The following is a 16,203-nucleotide window of genomic DNA, read 5'->3' as shown; positions in this document are numbered from 1 at the left end:
TGCCCTCAACCTTGCCGTTCCCTAACCCTAACCCTAGCCCGGAACGGAAACCCACCGGCAGCCCCACACCTTGGCCTCCGCCGTACCCTAATCCTACTCCGTACGCGGACACTGACACGTGCGTCCGCATGTGCCCCGACCCTAGCACGTGTCCGCACCCTCACCTGTGCCGTCAACCTTGCCGTTCCCTAACCCTAACCCTAGCCCGGAACGGAAACCCACCGGCAGCCCCACACCTTAGCCTCCGCCGTACCCTAATCCTACTCCGTACGCGGACACTGACCCGTGCGTCCGCACGTGCCCCGACCCTAGCACGAGTCCGCACCCTCACCTGTGCCCTCAAGCTTGCCGTTCCCTAACCCTAACCCTAGCCCGGAACGGAAACCCACCGGCAGCCCCACACCTTAGCCTCCGCCGTACCCTAATCCTAATCCGTACACGGACACTGACCCGTGCGTCCGCACGTGCCCCGACCCTAGCACGTGTCCGCACCCTCACCTGTGCCCTCAACCTTGCCGTTCCCTAGCCCTAACCCTAGCCCGGAACGGAAACCCACTGGCAGCCCCACACCTTAGCCTCCGCCGTACGCTAATCCTAATCCGTACGCGGACACTGACCCGTGCGTCCGCACGTGCCCCGACCCTAGCACGTGTCCGCACCCTCACCTGTGCCCTCAACCTTGCCGTTCCCTAACCCTAACCCTAGCCCGGAACGGAAACCCACCGGCAGCCCCACACCTTAGCCTCCGCCGTACCCTAATCCTACTCCGTACGCGGACACTGACCCGTGCATCCGCACGTGCCCCGACCCTAGCACGTGTCCGCACCCTCACCTGTGCCCTCAACCTTGCCGTTCCCTAACCCTAACCCTAGCCCGGAATGGAAACCCACCGGCAGCCCCACACCTTAGACTCCGCCGTACCCTAATCCTACTCTGTACGCGGACACTGACCCGTTCGTCCGCACGTGCCCTGACCCTAGCACGTGTCCGCACCCTCACCTGTGCCCTCAACCTTGCCGTTCCCTAACCCTAAACCTAGCACGGAACGGAAACCCACCGGCAGCCCCACACCTTAGCCTCCGCCGTACCCTAGTCCTACTCCGTACGCGGACAGTGACCCGTGCGTCCGCACGTGCCCCGACCCTAGCACGTGTCCGCACCCTCACCTGTGCCCTCAACCTTGCCGTTCCCTAACCCTAACCCTAGCCCGGAACGGAAACCCACCGGCAGCCCCACACCTTAGCCTCCGCCGTACCCTAGTCCTACTCCGTACGCGGACACTGACCCGTGCGTCCGCACGTGCCCCGACCCTAGCACGTGTCCGCACCCTCACCTGTGCCCTCAACATTGCCGTTCCCTAACCCTAACCCTAGCCCGGAACGGAAACCCACCGGCAGCCCCAAACCTTAGCCTCCGCCGTACCCTAGTCCTACTCCGTACGCGGACACTGACCCGTGCGTCCGCACGTGCCCCGACCCTAGCACGTGTCCGCACCCTCACCTGTGCCCTCAACCTTGCCGTTCCCTAACCCTAACCCTAGCCCGGAACGGAAACCCACCGGCAGCCCCACACCTTAGCCTCCGCCGTACCCTAGTCCTACTCCGTACGCGGACACTGACCCGTGCGTCCGCACGTGCCCCGACCCTAGCACGTGTCCGCACCCTCACCTGTGCCCTCAACCTTGCCGTTCCCTAACCCTAACCCCAGCCCGGAACGGAAACCCACCGGCAGCCCCACACCTTAGCCTCCGCCGTACCCTAGTCCTACTCCGTACACGGACACTGACCTGTGCGTCCGCACGTGCCCCGACCCTAGCACGTGTCCGCACCCTCACCTCTGCCCTCAACCTTGCCGTTCCCTAACCCTAACCCTAGCCCGGAACGGAAACCCACCGGCAGCCCCACACCTTAGCCTCCGCCGTACCCTAATCCTACTCCGTACGTGGACACTGACCCGTGCATTGGCACGTGCCCCGACCCTAGCACGTGTCCGCACCCTCACCTGTGCCCTCAACCTTGCCGTTCCCTAACCCTAACCCTAGCCCGGAAAGGAAACCCACCGGCAGCCCCACACCTTAGCCTCCGCCGTACCCTAGTCCTACTCCGTACGCGGACACTGACCCGTGCGTCCGCACGTGCCCCGACCCTAGCACGTGTCCGCACCCTCACCTGTGCCCTCAACCTTGCCGTTCCCTAACCCTAACCCTAGCCCGGAACGGAAACCCACCGGCAGCCCCACACCTTAGCCTCCGCCGTACCCTAGTCCTACTCCGTACGCGGACACTGACCCGTGCGTCCGCACGTGCCCCGACCCTAGCACGTGTCCGCACCCTCACCTGTGCCCTCAACCTTGCCGTTCCCTAACCCTAACCCTAGCCCGGAACGGAAACCCACCGGCAGCCTCCCACCTTAGCCTCCGCCGTACCCTAGTCCTACTCCGTACGCGGACACTGACCCGTGCGTCCGCACGTGCCCCGACCCTAGCACGTGTCCGCACCCTCACCTGTGCCCTCAACCTTGCCGTTCCCTAACCCTAACCCTAGCCCGGAACGGAAACCCACCGGCAGCCCCACACCTTAGCCTCCGCCGTACCCTAATCCTAATCCGTACGCGGACATTGACCCGTGCGTCCGCACGTGCCCCGACCCTAGCACGTGTCCGCACCCTCACCTGTGCCCTCAACCTTGCCGTTCCCTAACCCTAACCCTAGCCCGGAACGGAAACCCACCGGCAGCCCCACACCTTAGCCTCCGCCGTACCCTAATCCTACTCCGTACGCGGACACTGACCCGTGCGTCCGCACGTGCCCCGACCCTAGCACGTGTCCGCACCCTCACCTGTGCCCTCAACCTTGCCGTTCCCTAACCCTAACCCTAGCCCGGAACGGACACCCACCGGCAGCCCCACACCTTAGCCTCCGCCGTACCCTAATCCTACTCCGTACGCGGACACTGACCCATGCGTCCGCACGTGCCCCGACCCTAGCACGTGTCCGCACCGTCACCTGTGCCCTCAACCTTGCCGTTCCCTAACCCTAACCCTAGCCCGGAACGGAAACCCACCGGCAGCCCCACACCTTAGCCTCCGCCGTACCCTAATCCTAATCCGTACGCGGACACTGACCCGTGCGTCCGCACGTGCCCCGACCCTAGCACGTGTCCGCACCCTCACCTGTGCCCTCAACCTTGCCCTTCCCTAACCCTAACCCTAGCCCGGAACGGAAACCCACCGGCAGCCCCACACCTTAGCCTCCGCCGTACCCTAATCCTACTCCGTACGCGGACACTGACCCGTGCGTCCGCACGTGCCCCGACCCTAGCACGTGTCCGCACCCTCACCTGTGCCCTCAACCTGGCCGTTCCCTAACCCTAACCCTAGCCCGGAACGGAAACCCACCGGCAGCCCCACACCTTAGCCTCCGCCGTACCCTAATCTTACTCCGTACGCGGACACTGACCCGTGCGTCCGCACGTGCCCCGACCCTAGCACGTGTCCGCACCCTCACCTGTGCCCTCAACCTTGCCGTTCCCTAACCCTAACCCTAGCCCGGAACGGAAACCCACCGGCAGCCCCACACCTTAGCCTCCGCCGTACCCTAATCCTACTCCGTACGCGGACACTGACCCGTGCGTCCGTACGTGCCCCGACCCTAGCACGTGTCCGCACCCTCACCTGTGCCCTCCACCTTGCCGTTCCCTAACCCTAACCCTAGCACGGAACGGAAACCCACCGGCAGCCCCACACCTTAGCCTCCGCCGTACCCTAATCCTACTCCGTACGCGGACACTGACCCGTGCGTCCGCACGTGCCCCGACCCTAGCACGTGTCCGCACCCTCACCTGTGCCCTCAAGCTTGCCGTTCCCTAACCCTAACCCTAGCCCGGAACGGAAACCCACCGGCAGCCCCACACCTTAGCCTCCGCCGTACCCTAATCCTACTCCGTACGCGGACACTGACCCGTGCGTCCGCACGTGCCCCGACCCTAGCACGTGTCCGCACCCTCACCTGTGCCCTCAACCTTGCCGTTCCCTAGCCCTAACCCTACCCCGGAACGGAAACATACCGGCAGCCCCACACCTTAGACTCCGCCGTACCCTAGTCCTACTCCGTACGCGGACACTGACCCGTGCGTCCGCACGTGCCCCGACCCTAGCACGTGTCCGCACCCTCACCTGTGCCCTCAACCTTGCCGTTCCCTAACCCTAACCCTAGCCCGGAACGGAAACCCACCGGCAGCCCCACACCTTAGCTTCCGCCGTACCCTAGTCCTACTCCGTACGCGCACACTGAACCGTGCGTCCGCACGTGCCCCGACCCTAGCACGTGTCCGCACCCTCACCTGTGCCCTCAACCTTGCCGTTCCCTAACCCTAACCCTAGCCCGGAACGGAAACCCACCGGCAGCCCCACACCTTAGCCTCCGCCGTACCCTAGTCCTACTCCGTACGCGCACACTGACCCGTGCGTCCGCACGTGCCCCGACCCTAGCACGTGTCCGCACCCTCACCTGTGCCCTCAACCTTGCCGTTCCCTAACCCTAACCCTAGCCCGGAACGGAAACCCACCCGCAGCCCCACACCTTAGCCTCCGCCGTACCCTAGTCCTACTCCGTACGCGGACACTGACCCGTGCGTCCGCACGTGCCCCGACCCTAGCACGTGTCCGCACCCTCACCTGTGCCCTCAACCTTGCCGTTCCCTAACCCTAACCCTAGCCCAGAACGGAAACCCACCGGCAGCCCCACACCTTAGCCTCCGCCGTACCCTAATCCTACTCCGTACGCGGACACTGACCCGTGCGTCCGCACGTGCCCCGACCCTAGCACGTGTCCGCACCCTCACCTGTGCCCTCAACCTTGCCGTTCCCTAACCCTAACCCTAGCCCGGAACGGAAACCCACCGGCAGCCCCACACCTTAGCCTCCGCCGTACCCTAATCCTACTCCGTACGCGGACACTGACCCGTGCGTCCGCACGTGCCCCGACCCTAGCACGTGTCCGCACCCTCACCTGTGCCCTCAACATTGCCGTTCCCTAACCCTAACCCTAGCCCGGAACGGAAACCCACCGGCAGCCCCACACCTTAGCCTCCGCCGTACCCTAATCCTAATCCGTACGCGGACACTGACCCGTGCGTCCGCACGTGCCCCGACCCTAGCACGTGTCCGCACCCTCACCTGTGCCCTCAACCTTGCCGTTCCCTAACCCTAACCCTAGCCCGGAACGGAAACCCACCGGCAGCCCCACACCTTAGCCTCCGCCGTACCCTAATTCTAATCCGTACGCGGACACTGACCCGTGCGTCCGCACGTGCCCCGACCCTAGCACCTGTCCGCACCCTCACCTGTGCCCTCAACCTTGCCGTTCCCTAACCGTAACCCTAGCCCGGAACGGAAACCCACCGGCAGCCCCACACCTTAGCCTCTGCCGTACCCTAATCCTACTCCGTACGCGGACACTGACCCGTGCGTCCGCACGTGCCCCGACCCTAGCACGTGTCCGCACCCTCACCTGTGCCCTCAACCTTGCCGTTCCCTAACCCTAACCCTAGCCCGGAATGGTAACCCACCGGCAGCCCCACACCTTAGCCTCCGCCGTACCCTAATCCTACTCCGTACGCAGACACTGACCCGTGCGTCCGCACGTGCCCCGACCCTAGCACGTGTCCGCACCCTCACCTGTGCCCTCAACCTTGCCGCTCCCTAACCCTAACCCTAGCCCGGAACGGAAACCCACCGGCAGCCCCACACCTTAGCCTCCGCCGTACCCTAATCCTACTCCGTACGCGGACACTGACCCGTGCGTCCGCACGTGCCCCGACCCTAGCACGTGTCCGCACCCTCACCTGTGCCCTCAACCTTGCCGTTCCGTAACCCTAACCCTAGCCCGGAACGGAAACATACCGGCAGCCCCACACCTTAGACTCCGCCGTACCCTAGTCCTACTCCGTACGCGGACACTGACCCGTGCGTCCGCACGTGCCCCGACCCTAGCACGTGTCCGCACCCTCACCTGTGCCCTCAACCTTGCCGTTCCCTAACCCTAACCCTAGCCCGGAACGGAAACCCACCGGCAGCCCCACACCTTAGCCTCCGCCGTACCCTAGTCCTACTCCGTACGCGCACACTGAACCGTGCGTCCGCACGTGCCCCGACCCTAGCACGTGTCCGCACCCTCACCTGTGCCCTCAACCTTGCCGTTCCCTAACCCTAACCCTAGCCCGGAACGGAAACCCACCGGCAGCCCCACACCTTAGCCTCCGCCGTACCCTAGTCCTACTCCGTATGCGCACACTGACCCGTGCGTCCGCACGTGCCCAGACCCTAGCACGTGTCCGCACCCTCACCTGTGCCCTCAACCTTGCCGTTCCCTAACCCTAACCCTAGCCCGGAACGGAAACCCACCCGCAGCCCCACACCTTAGCCTCCGCCGTACCCTAGTCCTACTCCGTACGCGGACACTGACCCGTGCGTCCGCACGTGCCCCGACCCTAGCACGTGTCCGCACCCTCACCTGTGCCCTCAACCTTGCCGTTCCCTAACCCTAACCCTAGCCCAGAACGGAAACCCACCGGCAGCCCCACACCTTAGCCTCCGCCGTACCCTAATCCTACTCCGTACGCGGACACTGACCCGTGCGTCCGCACGTGCCCCGACCCTAGCACGTGTCCGCACCCTCACCTGTGCCCTCAACCTTGCCGTTCCCTAACCCTAACCCTAGCCCGGAACGGAAACCCACCGGCAGCCCCACACCTTAGCCTCCGCCGTACCCTAATCCTACTCCGTACGCGGACACTGACCCGTGCGTCCGCACGTGCCCCGACCCTAGCACGTGTCCGCACCCTCACCTGTGCCCTCAACCTTGCCGTTCCCTAACCCTAACCCTTGCCCGGAACGGAAACCCACCGGCAGCCCCACACCTTAGCCTCCGCCGTACCCTAATCCTACTCCGTACGCGGACACTGACCCGTGCGTCCGCACGTGCCCCGACCCTAGCACGTGTCCGCACCCTCACCTGTGCCCTCAACATTGCCGTTCCCTAACCCTAACCCTAGCCCGGAACGGAAACCCACCGGCAGCCCCACACCTTAGCCTCCGCCGTACCCTAATCCTAATCCGTACGCGGACACTGACCCGTGCGTCCGCACGTGCCCCGACCCTAGCACGTGTCCGCACCCTCACCTGTGCCCTCAACATTGCCGTTCCCTAACCCTAACCCTAGCCCGGAACGGAAACCCACCGGCAGCCCCACACCTTAGCCTCCGCCGTACCCTAATCCTAATCCGTACGCGGACACTGACCCGTGCGTCCGCACGTGCCCCGACCCTAGCACGTGTCCGCACCCTCACCTGTGCCCTCAACCTTGCCGTTCCCTAACCCTAACCCTAGCCCGGAACGGAAACCCACCGGCAGCCCCACACCTTAGCCTCCGCCGTACCCTAATTCTAATCCGTACGCGGACACTGACCCGTGCGTCCGCACGTGCCCCGACCCTAGCACGTGTCCGCACCCTCACCTGTGCCCTCAACCTTGCCGTTCCCTAACCCTAACCCTAGCCCGGAATGGTAACCCACCGGCAGCCCCACACCTTAGCCTCCGCCGTACCCTAATCCTACTCCGTACGCGGACACTGACCCGTGCGTCCGCACGTGCCCCGACCCTAGCACGTGTCCGCACCCTCACCTGTGCCCTCAACCTTGCCGCTCCCTAACCCTAACCCTAGCCCGGAACGGAAACCCACCGGCAGCCCCACACCTTAGCCTCCGCCGTACCCTAATCCTACTCCGTACGCGGACATTGACCCGTGCGTCCGCACGTGCCCCGACCCTAGCACGTGTCCGCACCCTCACCTGTGCCCTCAACCTTGCCGTTCCCTAACCCTAACCCTAGCCCGGAACGGAAACCCACCGGCAGCCGCACACATTAGCCTCCGCCGTACCCTAATCCTAATCCGTACGCGGACACTGACCCATGCGTCCGCACGTGCCCCGACCCTAGCACGTGTCCGCACCCTCACCTGTGCCCTCAACCTTGCCGTTCCCTAACCCTAACCCTAGCCCGGAACGGAAACCCACCGGGACCCCCACACCTTAGCCTCCGCCGTACCCTAATCCTACTCCGTACGCGGACACTGACCGGTGCGTCCGCACGTGCCCCGACCCTAGCACGTGTCCGCACCCTCACCTGTGCCCTCAACATTGCCGTTCCCTAACCCTAACCCTAGCCCGGAACGGAAACCCACCGGCAGCCCCACACCTTAGCCTCCGTCGTACCATAATCCTAATCCGTACGCGGACACTGACCCGTGCGTCCGCACGTGCCCCGACCCTAGCACGTGTCCGCACCCTCACCTGTGCCCTCAACATTGCCGTTCCCTAACCCTAACCCTAGCCCGGAACGGAAACCCACCGGCAGCCCCACACCTTAGCCTCCGCCATACCCTAATCCTAATCCGTATGCGGACACTGACCCGTGCGTCCGCACGTGCCCCGACCCTAGCACGTGTCCGCACCCTCACCTGTGCCCTCAACCTTGCCGTTCCCTAACCCTAACCCTAGCCCGGAACGGAAACCCACCGGGACCCTCACACCTTAGCCTCCGCGGTACCCTAATCCTACTCCGTACGCGGACACTGACCCGTGCGTCCGCACGTGCCCCGACCCTAGCACGTGTCCGCACCCTCACCTGTGCCCTCAACATTGCCGTTCCCTAACCCTAACCCTAGCCCGGAACGGAAACCCACCGGCAGCCCCACACCTTAGCCTCCGCCGTACCCTAATCCTCATCCGTACGCGGACACTGACCCATGCGTCCGCACGTGCCCCGACCCTAGCACGTGTCCGCACCCTCACCTGTGCCCTCAACATTGCCGTTCCCTAACCCTAACCCTAGCCCGGAACGGAAACCCACCGGCAGCCCCACACCTTAGCCTCCGCCGTACCCTAGTCCTACTCCGTACGCGCACACTGAACCGTGCGTCCGCACGTGCCCCGACCCTAGCACGTGTCCGCACCCTCACCTGTGCCCTCAACCTTGCCGTTCCCTAACCCTAACCCTAGCCCGGAACGGAAACCCACCGGCAGCCCCACACCTTAGCCTCCGCCGTACCCTAATCCTACTCCGTACGCGGACACTGACCCGTGCGTCCGCACGTGCCCCGACCCTAGCACGTGTCCGCACCCTCACCTGTGCCCTCAACCTTGCCGTTCCCTAACCCTAACCCTAGCCCGGAACGGAAACCCACCGGCAGTCCCACACCTTAGCCTCCGCCGTACCCTAATCCTACTCCGTACGCGGACACTGACCCGTGCGTCCGCACGTGCCCCGACCCTAGCACGTGTCCGCACCCTCACCTGTGCCCTCAACCTTGCCGTTCCCTAACCCTAACCCTAGCCCGGAACGGAAACCCACCGGCAGCCCCACACCTTAGCCTCCGCCGTACCCTAGTCCTACTCCGTACGCGGACACTGACCCGTGCGTCCGCACGTGCCCCGACCCTAGCACGTGTCCGCACCCTCACCTGTGCCCTCAACCTTGCCGTTCCCTAACCCTAACCCTAGCCCGGAACGGAAACCCACCGGCAGCCCCACACCTTAGCCTCCGCCGTACCCTAGTCCTACTCCGTACGCGGACACTGACCCGTGCGTCCGCACGTGCCCCGACCCTAGCACGTGTCCGCACCCTCACCTGTGCCCTCAACCTTGCCGTTCCCTAACCCTAACCCTAGCCCGGAACGGAAACCCACCGGCAGCCCCACACCTTAGCCTCCGCCGTACCCTAGTCCTACTCCGTACGCGGACACTGACCCGTGCGTCCGCACGTGCCCCGACCCTAGCACGTGTCTGCACCCTCACCTGTGCCCTCAACCTTGCCGTTCCCTAACCCTAACCCTAGCCCGGAACGGAAACCCACCGGCAGCCCCACACCTTAGCCTCCGCCGTACCCTAGTCCTACTCCGTACGCGGACACTGACCCGTGCGTCCGCACGTGCCCCGACCCTAGCACGTGTCCGCACCCTCACCTGTGCCCTCAACCTTGCCGTTCCCTAACCCTAACCCTAGCCCGGAACGGAAACCCACCGGCAGCCCCACACCTTAGCCTCCGCCGTACCCTAGTCCTACTCCGTACGCGGACACTGACCCGTGCGTCCGCACGTGCCCCGACCCTAGCACGTGTCCGCACCCTCACCTGTGCCCTCAACCTTGCCGTTCCCTAACCCTAACCCTAGCCCGGAACGGAAACCCACCGGCAGCCCCACACCTTAGCCTCCGCCGTACCCTAATCCTACTCCGTACGCGGACACTGACCCGTGCGTCCGCACGTGCCCCGACCCTAGCACGTGTCCGCACCCTCACCTGTGCCCTCAACCTTGCCGTTCCCTAACCCTAACCCTAGCCCGGAACGGAAACCCACCGGCAGCCCCACACCTTAGCCTCCGCCGTACCCTAATCCTACTCCGTACACGGACACTGACCCGTGCGTCCGCACGTGCCCCGACCCTAGCACGTGTCCGCACCCTCACCAGTGCCCTTAACCTTGCCGTTCCCTAACCCTAACCCTAGCCCGGAACGGAAACCCACCGGCAGCCCCACACCTTAGCCTCCGCCGTACCCTAATCCTACTCCGTACGCGGACACTGAACCGTGCGTCCGCACGTGCCCCGACCCTAGCACGTGTCCGCACCCTCACCTGTGCCCTCAACCTTGCCGTTCCCTAACCCTAACCCTAGCCCGGAATGGAAACCCACCGGCAGGCCCACACCTTAGCCTCCGCCGTACCCTAATCCTAATCCGTACGCGGACACTGACCCGTGCTTCCGCACGTGCCCCGACCCTACCACGTGTCCGCACCCTCACCTGTGCCCTCAACCTTGCCGTTCCCTAACCCTAACCCTAGCCCGGAAGGGAAACCCACCGGCAGCCCCACACCTTACCCTCCGCCGTACCCTAATCCTAATCCGTACGCGGACACTGACCCGTGCGTCCGCACGTGCCCCGACCCTACCACGTGTCCGCACCCTCACCTGTGCCATCAACCTTGCCGTTCCCTAACCCTAACCCTAGCCCGGAACGGAAACCCACCGGCAGCCCCACACCTTAGCCTCCGCCGTACCCTAATCCTACTCCGTACGCGGACACTGACCTGTGCGTCCGCACGTGCCGCGACTCTAGCACGTGTCCGCACCCTCACCTGTGCCCTCAACCTTGCCGTTCCGTAACCCTAACCCTAGCCCGGAACGGAAACCCACCGGCAGCCCCACACCTTAGCCTCCGCCGTACCCTATTCCTACTCCGTACGCGGACACTGACCCGTGCGTCCGCACGTGCCCCGACCCTAGCACGTGTCCGCACCCTCACCTGTGCCCTCAACCTTGCCGTTCCCTAACCCTAACCCTAGCCCGGAACGGAAACCCACCGGCAGCCCCACACCTTAGCCTCCGCCGTACCCTAGTCCTAATCCGTACGCGGACACTGACCCGTGCGTCCGCACGTGCCCCGACCCTAGCACGTGTCCGCACCCTCACCTGTGCCCTCAACCTTGCCGTTCCCTAACCCTAACCCTAGCCCGGAACGGGAACCCACCGGCAGCCCCACACCTTAGCCTCCGCCGTACCCTAGTCCTACTCCGTACGCGGACACTGACCCGTGCGTCCGCACGTGCCCCGACCCTAGCACGTGTCCGCACCCTCACCTGTGCCCTCAACCTTGCCGTTCCCTAACCCTAACCCTAGCCCGGAACGGAAACCCACCGGCAGCCCCACACCTTAGCCTCCGCCGTACCCTAGTCCTACTCCGTACACAGACACTGACCCGTGCGTCCGCACGTGCCCCGACACTAGCACGTGTCCGCACCCACACCTGTGCCCTCAACCTTGCCGTTACCTAACCCTAACCCTAGCCTGGAACGGAAACCCACCGGCAGCCCCACACCTTAGCCTCCGCCGTACCCTAATCCTAATCCGTACGCGGACACTGACCCGTGCGTCCGCACGTGCCCCGACCCTAGCACATGTCCGCACCGTCACCTGTGCCCTCAACCTTGCCGTTCCCTAACCCTAACGCTAGACCGGAACGGAAACCCACCGGCAGCCGCACACCTTAGCCTCCGCCGTACCCTAATCCTAATCCGTTCGTCAACACATACCCTGACACTAACACGTTTCTGTACCCTCACCTATACCCTAAACCTTACCGCTTCCTAACCCTGACCCTAGCCCGGAACGTAAACGTACCACCAACCCTACACTTTACCCTAAGACGTTCCGTAATCGTAATCCGTATACTGGTACTGGCCCATACGTTAACACGTACCCTAACCCTAACACATTTCCGTACCCTCACCTGTACCCTAAACCTTACCGTTCCCTAACCCTGACCCTAGCAAGGAATGTCAACCTACCACCAACCCTACACCTTACCCTAAGCCGTACCCTAATCCTAAACCGTACGCTAACACTGTTTCATGCGTTAACAAGTACCCTGACACTAACACGTTTCTGCATCCTCACCTATACCCTAAACCTTACCGTTCCGTAAACCTAGCCTTAGCCCTAGACCTAGCCCTAATCCTAACCCTAAACCCTAGCCCTAACCCTAAGCGTACACCCTAAAGCCTAACCCTAAGCCCTAAACCCTAATCCTAACCCGATCCCTAACCGTAACCCAAACCCAATCCTAAACCTAACCTTAAACTCTAACCCTAACACTAACCCTACCCTAACCCCTAACCCTAAGCCTAGCCCTAACCCTTAACGCTAACCCTAACCCTAAACCCTAACCCTAACCCTAACCTCAACCCTCACCCTAACACCTAACCCTAACCGCCAATGCCAATGCTAACCCCAACCCCCAACCCGAACCCCAACCCCTAACCCTAACCCGTAACCTAACCCCTAACCCCTAACCCCAGCCCCGATCACCAACCCCCGACCCCTGACCCTGACCTGTAAAAGCTAGGTCATCTGACTATAATTCATTCCAGGAACACAACCCTATTGAGCAAGAGAGGAAATAGCTACTCTAAGCTCTGGATAAACCAGAAACCTGATTTAAAGAAAACTATGTCATTGCTGTTTTCCACTCCAACAGACAGGTATAATGAAGCAAGGAATCCCCCTGGCCCTCCAGGATCTGCCTAATCTGAGAAATTCTTAATGTAAGGCCAACTGGCCCGAGACAGGGGAACGCAATCAGATTCACAGGTTGCATCAGACCGAAACTCTCCGGACCACCCAGTTCCAGGAACTGACCTGGGGGCTTTCCACCCGGCCCAGCCTTCCTGCCTTTCGAGGGACGGGACTAGCGGTTCCAAGACTGATGTAACCGGCACCAGACAGTGCCACGACACCCGAAGAGACCACCAGATAAGGAATACCCTGCGCCCTGCCAGATTCACCACACTCCTTTCCCTTCTTCCCCTATAAAATTTTGCCCAACCCTCGCCCCGGTGCGAATTTTCTGGCCCCTTTCTCTCAGACCAGTGAACGTCGCCCGGGAGCGCCCCCTAATAAAGCTCACTTGAAGCTTTCCTGTGTTTTGCGATGCCATTTGTTAAGATCCGACTTTACATTGGGTGCCGAAACCCGGGAGGGGTACCAAGCCCCGTGAGTTACCACGCGGGCTGCTCCTCCCCTCCCCCAGGAGACAACTAGGGAACCTCTACTCATCCACCCGATCCGGCAGAAAATGGGGTAAGTCCCCCTACCTTGTTCCCTCCGAACCACAGAGTCCCTACCCGCCGGACTCCCTGTCCCTAATAGCGGCCGCGCCACGGACTCCTCCGTCCGCTCTCCGGGCCTCGGGCAACTGTGGAGACGTCCCAATTGCCTGACCGCCCTATGATCTGCCGGGCCTCAGGTGATTGTGGAGACGTCCCAATTGCCTGACCGCCCTCCGACGTGCCGTGAATTGGAGACTGAGACCAGGGACGCCTCTCTCCCTCTCCATTCACTCAAGAACCGACTGGGGGTCATGGGAAACTCGCAATCGAAACCAGATTCTCAGATGCCCCTGGGATGTCTCCTAGCCAATTTTACAGCCCTCGGATTCTCCCAAGATCTCCGTCACTGACGGCTTATTTTCTATTCCACTGTGGCCAGTCCACAATATCCTCTAGACAATCAATCCAAAATGGCCTCCTGAAGGGACTTTCGATTTTAACATCCTCCGTGATCTAGATAATTACTGCCGCAGGACAGACAAATGGTCCGAGGTCCCCTAGGTTCAGGCCTTCTGGTATTTACGCTCCTGCCCCTCCCTCTGCATTGATGGTTCCACTTCCCAGATCCTTCTTGCCCCTAATTTCCTTTGACGATGACCCCTCTCCACTAGCCGACCCACCCAAATCTCTCGCCTCTCCCCCCTCCAGAGCTCCTCTAAAGCCTCCACCCAACCCTGAAGCGGTCCGTCCTCCTGAACCCGCTCCGGCCCATCCAACAGCTCCCCCGCCTCCCTCAACGGTTTCTCCTCCCACGGCCCTTGCTTCGCCAATTAGTGCACATACACACTCTCACGACTCCCAAGATCCAAATCTCCTCTGCCCTCTGAGGGAGGTAGCAGGAGCGGAAGGATTAGTTAGAGTTCATGGTCCCTTTTCCCTCCAAGATCTCTCTCAAATAGAAAAGGGATTAGGCTCCTTTTCTGCCGACTCTTCCCGCTACATCAAAGAATTTTGCTACCTCTCTCAAGCTTATGATCTAACCTGGCAGGTTATCTTTGTGATCCTATCTTCTACTCTGACACCTGAGGAGAGGGAAAGAATTCAAACTGCTGCCCGAAACCATGCAGATCAGGTTCACCTTACTGACAACTCCATGGCTGTAGGAGCGACTGCCGTACCTGGCACCGATCCAGGCTGGACTTCTTCAGGATAGCCAAGATGGCCGTCGTAAACGCGACCTCATGATCCAATGCCTCCTGGCTGGCATGCAGGCTGCTGCTCATAAGGTAGTCAATTTTTAAAAACTAAGAGATAACCCAAGAACCTAACGAAAATCCAGCTATCTTTCTCAATCGACTTACAGAGGCCTTAACTCTCTACACCCGGCTGGACCCCAACACCCCGGCAGGGGCAGCGATCCTAGCCACCCATTTTATCACCCAATCAGCCCCGGACATCCGAAAGAAATTAAAACGGGCAGAAGACGGCCCTCAAACCCCTATTCGAGATCTGGTAAAGATGGCCTTTAAAGTCTACAATGGCCGTGAGGATTTGGCAGAATCTGGCCGACAGGCTCGGATGCACCAGAAGGTGGCCCTCCAAACCCAAGCTCTTGTAGCCGCACTAAGGCCGGCCATCTCCCATGGATCACAGCATCCACGGGGTCCACAAAAGGCAACCCCACCAGGGGCCTGCTACAAATGCGGAAAAGAAGGCCACTGGACTCACCAATGTCCCAATCCCCGACCTCCTTCTAAGCCCTGTCCCAGCTGCGGGCTAACAGGCCACTGGAAGAGCGACTGCCCTACGACTGGCCCTCCCTCAGCGTCTCCACGCAGGGGGTGGGACGACCCAACAGCATTACCACTCGAACTGCTGGGATTGGCTGACTGATGGCACCCAGACTCGAAGGCCCCCATCACCATCGCCAAGCCCAGGGTAACGCTACAGGTAGCGGATAAGTCCATCTCATTTCTGGTGGACACGGGGGCTACCTATTCGGTCCTGCCTACTTATTCCGAGCCAGTTTCTCCTTCCCAGATCTCGGTCATGCGTATTGATGGCAAACCACCCTTCCCACTCCAGACCGGTCCACTCCCATGTCATATCGAAGGACTCCCTTTTACTCATTCCTTCTTAGTCATACCAACCTGCCCAGCTCCCTTGCTAGGCCGAGATGTCCTTTTCCACTTAGGGGCCTCCCTCCAGCTGGTTAGACTTGACCCTAAGGTCCCCTCTTCCCAACTCCTGCTTCCTCTTCTCGGCCTGTCTCTAGAACCCTTTCTTATCCCCCTCTTCCAACCACACCAAACCCAATGAATCCCCAAGTCTGGGATACTTCTAAGCCCATAACAGCAACACACCATTCCCCCGTCCTCATCCGCCTAAAGGACCCCTCCAAATTTCCATCAAGGCCCCAATTTCCCATCTCTGAGACTCACCTTAGGGGCCTACTACCTATTATCACCAGACTCCTAAACCAGGGACTCCTTATCCCCACTGACTCTCACTGCAACACCCCCATCCTTCCTGTCCGCAAGGCCTCTGA

Source organism: Hyperoodon ampullatus (genome assembly GCF_949752795.1).
Source record: "Hyperoodon ampullatus genome assembly, chromosome: 15".
Classification (NCBI taxonomy): domain Eukaryota; kingdom Metazoa; phylum Chordata; class Mammalia; order Artiodactyla; family Ziphiidae; genus Hyperoodon; species Hyperoodon ampullatus.
This window is presented reverse-complemented; position numbering follows the sequence as displayed.